We start from the raw sequence: 6,000 nt of genomic DNA on the forward strand, positions 1-6,000 counted from the left end.
GTATTTTTTTTAAAATATAAATTTTGTATAATGACAAATAGGGCCTAGTAGTTTGTAAAATTTAGTGTATTTTAGGGTTAATGCTTCCAAAATTCCGTGAAAAATTGGGGCGTTACAGAATGGTATCAGAGCATAGGTTCAACCCTCAACCTTGTGTAGATTGGGTAGATCAGTTACCGAGAGTGTAAACCTGAGTTACTAATTGTGGTTATTACTTAATTTAAATTTAAACTACAAGTACTATTTAGCTGTCGTTCAAGCTATACTTCGAGAGTATACTATGAGAAAACATAGATTTTATTTGCTTGACTTTTATGTGATACATTACCTACTTTTGTGATTTTACTTATATAGTTAAATATTAGTATGATCCTATATATGTAATCAACTACTTGTACTATAAGTTGGAGGGTACAATGTGAAACATACAAAAACGGTTGGACCACTCGTTAAAATGGACCTTATTATGTTAGCCTCATTGGATTAGTTTTGCATAAAATCCACCAAACGATCGAATAGAAGTTTTGTTACGTTATATTCTTAAAAAATTAACATTATAGGACTTTTTTCTAATGAAGTGAGTGCAGTGTTGTTGTTTGACTCCAATGGTTTTAAGAAGAAAAAAAAAGAAATTTTATTTTCAAATTTTGTATTTTGTAGAACTTTGAACCTACTAAAATATTAAAGCTATTGCCACCATTTCTCACCCACCTATCTCCCCCTTGTTCACAAACCTACCTCTATCAAACCAAAACCTTAATACCCGTAGCAGAACCAATCAAGCATGATTTCACACCCCACTGTCCTTCCTTCGAAACGTGCAAAACAAGACCCTAACCTAGGTATTTTGTGCTTAACTACAACAAACAAAGAGGGGAATCCACAAGAGGAAACATTGGACGTCAGGCTCATCATTAGGCACATCACTCAATTCAGACTCTGATGAGCTATAAGAATCTAAACTAACTTCTTCAATAAAGTTATATGGCTCAATTTTCTCTTCCATAGCATTTGAGTTGGGACCTTGAAAATGTTTAACATAAACCCAAGATTATAAAATTTCAGCCAATTTATCAAAAAAATCTAAAGCTCCAGCAGGTTCTTTGTCCAAAAATTCCCCATTTCACATCATGTCTGTAGGGAGGTATCCCCAAACAAGTGCAAATAAGGGCCGAACACTTGGTATAAGAAAGGGCGTGGTTAGCACGATTGGTTGTACCGCCGGCAAGGGCGGAGAACGGCGATATGGGTCATTGGCATGAGAAGTCATTGGTCCAGATAAGTCTGCTCGGCGTGTAAAAGACATGAGAAGTCATTCATATAGGTATTTGATGAAGATCAGTGACATGAGAGGTCACTGATCCATATGGACTGTTCGGCAATGAAGTGGCCGAACAGAGAGAGTTATTAAGTAAACGGCCTTGAATGCTAAGACGGTAGGAACGCTCTAGAAGATCCTAGAACGGTCTTATCCTCTAAAGAATAAAGATCCCGAATGTATAGGATCTTGCAAAGACACCCAACGTGAAGGGGATGTTTGGCCAGTTATGGAAAAGAGTCATAGAAGGACTAAAGGTAATGATTTGATAAGGGAATAAGAATCCATGACATCCTGGGTTTCTTATACGAAGTAGGAATCCTAGGGGAAGAAGGATGCTTGGGCAGCAAGCATCTGTGAATCTATAAATACTAGGTAAACCTGGAGGTAAAAGGTACGCAATATTCGGCATTCATATTGTTCTCCTACCGATAATTAGGGTTTATTGACTAGTACGTGATACTAACTTTGGCATCAGAGGGCCTTTGCCATGAGAGGCAGATGTGCACTCACCCCTTGTCTGTTTTGTAGATTAGGGTTCCGACGACGAATTAGGGTTCCGGTGAAAAGGCACGAATAAGCCGTTGCAATCCAAGGTGATCCAAAGCATCAATTGTTTTCATCTTCCTACAATTGGCGCCGTCTGTGGGAAACGAACCAATTTTTTTGAAAAATAGTCATGATGGAAGAAGATCCAATCACGCCGTTTAATCCAAAAGACCAATTGGGTGGGGGAAGAGATAAATCCCCACCAGGTGCTCCGAGAAAGCCCACTGGTAGACATGACAGAGATAACTCCAAAGAAAAAGAAGACAAAACTGCCACTAGCTCCATGAGAAGGAGTAAGTCTCACCGAAGAGATGAATCAGTCACCCATTCAAGAAGTATACACAATGACAACGATGTCCTCGATAAAAAGAGAAGGGAAATCGAGGAGTACGCTCGTTTGATTAGAAAACGAGAGTACGAGATACCAGAATTACAACAGGTACGAGAGCACCCAGAAGATTCCGGACTTTCTCGAAGGAATTCCCATAAAGACAGACGGACTCTGGTAGTCCATAAGCAGGCTCATTCACGAGGGAGAAGGAGCAGGAGTCCTATCATAGGGCGATACGAAGCTTCTCCACGAAAGAGGAAAAGCAGAAGTAAAAGCCGAACACAAGAAAGACGAATCGCTTCTTCACGAAAAAGGAGGAGCAAAGACCGAAGTTCCACCCCAGAAAAGGAGGAAACAAGGAAACACCACTGGGACAGGTACGAGAGGCTTGATGCTGATTGGGTCAAAGCTATGGCTCACAAGTCGAAGGAACTCGAGGATGGGATAGTAACTGCATGAGAAGCAGCACGGAAGGCCCTGAGTAATATTGCAGCCTCCCCCTTTGCAAAGAGGCTACAAAAGGCTAAGTTGCCGAGCAGAGTGAAGCACAGTACGTTCGTACTTTACGAAACAAATGCGGACCCCGTGGCTCACATACAACACTATCAGCAGGCTATGTTCATGCACGACGGGGATGATGCCATCTTGTGCAAGATGTTCCCTTCAAGTCTCGGCAAGGTGGCCTTGTCTTGGTTTCATAAACTGGCCCCGCGATCCATACGAGGATGGAGGCAATTGGCTGAAGAATTCACTGCTCGGTTCTTGACAAGCAGAAAAGCCCCAAAAACGTTTAAAAGTCTTTCCACCATGAAGCAGGCAGAAAACGAGCCGATCAGGGATTATGCAAATAAGTATTGGAAAACTTTCAACGAGATTGAAAGTTGTAGTGAGGAGTATGCTATTGCAACCTTCAAAATTGGTTTGCCTGTTCGGGGAGAGCTGCGTCGTTCATTGAATAAACATCCGGTAGCAACGTTGGCTAAACTGATGGAATGGATAGAGCAACACGCCAGAATGGAGGATGACATACTCCGGGAGGATGGCAAGGTTGTTGCCGAACAGACAAAGGCACCTGTTAAGAAAGTGGAAAAGCCAGAGCCCAAGACTTACAAAGAGAAAAAAGAGTACGGGCAGGCTAAGAAAGAGCCGTATAAGGATAAACAAGCTCCTGACCCTAAATCTTTCTTTTCTATCACTGCGGTTTGGAAAGAACCAATTTATAGGATTCTTTATCGAATAAAGAATCAGCCATACTTCAAATGGCCCCCAAGTCTAGACGGGGATAAGAACGCAAAACGTGCTACGAATCAGCACTGTAGCTACCATAAAGATTGGGGCCATATGACTGAAGATTGTAAGATGTACAAAAGACACCTTGATGATTTGGTCTCTCGGGGCTATCTCAAGGAATTTATCCAAGAAGATCCCAAGGACAAAAGGAAAGCCATGGAGCTGGATTATGAGCAGAATCCTGAAGGGGTAATCCACATGATACATGGGTTGGCCACACCTTATACGAGAAATGAGGTCAGGCTATTACAAAAGCAAGTCAGGCACAATCAGCACGTGATGCAATTGGGTAACAAGAGGGGGCGAGAGAGTTATGTGTGCAATGAAAGCATAGCATTCACAAATGATGATCTGGGAGAGGTCCAAATACCCCACAACGATGCTTTGGTCATAACCCTACGAGTTGGGGAATATGACATCGAGAGGATTCTAGTGGACTCAGGAAGTTGTACAGAGGTAATGTACTATGATACGTTCAAGAAGCTGGGGCTGGCCCAAACAGACTTAGAACAATCTACAACACCCCTGATTGGGTTCGGTGCAGGAGCAGTTTGGCCTCTTGGAAAAGTAACGTTACCTGTTCGGGCTGGATCAGTGGTGTTGAAAACAGATTTCTTAGTTGTCAATGTTCCTTCTTCCTATAACGGGATTATAGGGAGGACATAGCTGCACAAGATGAGAGCGGTCTCCTCGACTTACCACCAGATGGTGAAATTCTCAGGATCGAATGGGGTTGAAGTAATTAAAGGCAATCAAAAAGTGGCTCAACAATGTCTAATTTTCATCATTAAAAGAGCCCCAAAGGCCCACCACGTTCATACATTAGAAGTACCAGATCAACCAACTATCGAGGATGTTGGAAGAAGTCTGGCAGAAAAGGTGGTTGAAGGCTTGGAGAAGATTCAGATCAACGAGACTGATCCTGAAAGATATTTCTTAATCGGAGAATCATTACCAGCAGACGAAAAGGCTGAACTGATAAGATTTCTGAAGGAATATGTCAATGTATTTGCATGGGTGCCAGAGGAAATGCCCGGAGTAGATGCAGGTGTGATCTGTCACCATTTAAATGTTGATCCTCAGCATAAGCCGATCATTCAGAAAAAACGAAGGGCAGCCGTGCAGCATGTGGATGCAGTAATTGAAGAGGTCGATCGTTTGCTGGAGGCCAAAGCAATACGTGAAGTTTACTACCCAGAGTGGTTATCCAACACCGTGGTGGTAAAGAAAAAGAATGGGAAGTGGCGTGTCTGCGTAGACTTCACAGACCTAAACAAGGCGTGTCCAAAAGACAGTTTTCCTCTTCCAAGGATAGACCAATTGGTTGACGCATCTGCTGGTTACGAGCGAATGAGTTTCCTTGACGCATATCGAGGATATCATCAGATTGCTATGTTTAGGCCTGACCAAGAGAAGACTTTTTTTATTACACCACGAGGGTTGTACTGCTATAGCGTCATGTCATTTGGGCTAAGAAATGCTGGGGCAACGTACCAAAGACTTGCAAACTGAAACTCAATGCCTCAAAATGTGCGTTTGGAGTCGGTTCAGGAAAGTTCTTGGGCCATTTGGTGACCATGAGAGGGATTGAGGCTAACCATGATCAAATTGCAGCCCTACAAAGGCTACAAAGTCCCAAAACCACTAAGGAAGTCCAGAGGTTGACTGGAATGGCTGCAGCACTTAATAGATTTATCAGCAGGTCAAGTCACAAGTGCATACCCTTTTTTCAATTATTGAAAAAAAGGGAGGGATTCGAATGGGGAGCAGAGTGCGGACAGGCCTTCTAGGACCTAAAGAAGTATCTGGCCGAGCCCCCACTTTTGTCAACTCCACAGCCAGGTGAGTCTTTAGTTTTGTACTTAGCTGTTTCTGAGCATGCAGTTAGTGTAGTCCTGTTAAGGGATTTGGGAATCGAACAAATCCCTATTTATTATGTTAGGAAGACACTGCTGGACGTAGAGACGAGATATCTGCCCTTAGAGAAACTTGTCCTAACACTTAGGACAGCCACAAGGAAATTGCCACACTACTTCCAAAGCCACAAGGTTGTGGTTTATACTAAGTTCCCGCTGAAATCACTGCTTCGAAAAGCAGACTTCTCGGGAAGGATCTCAACGTGGTCCATCGAGTTAAGCCAATACGATATCGATTATCAGCCACGCACGGTAATCAAAGGCCAAGTGTTGGCTGATTTTGTGGCAGAGTTTTCTCCTATGGTAGCTCCCCTACCTCCTACGAGAAAGGAACAGACGACTAAGACATCACCCATGAAGAATCAACTCTCAGCCGAACAGGATCCCATGGAATGGAAGTTATTCGTTGATGGATCAGCATGTAATACTGGTTCAGGAATTGGGGTTGTCCTTTTTCCTCCTAAAGGAGTAATGCTTAAACTATCTGTTCGGCTTGGTTTCAGTGCATCGAATAATATGGCAGAGTATGAGGCACTCTTAGCTGGATTAAGGAGTGCAAAGACTCTGAAAGCAAAACGAGTCAAAGTGTATTGTGA

This window comes from Rhododendron vialii, chromosome 5a, assembly GCF_030253575.1.
Source record: "Rhododendron vialii isolate Sample 1 chromosome 5a, ASM3025357v1".
Classification (NCBI taxonomy): Eukaryota; Viridiplantae; Streptophyta; class Magnoliopsida; order Ericales; family Ericaceae; genus Rhododendron; species Rhododendron vialii.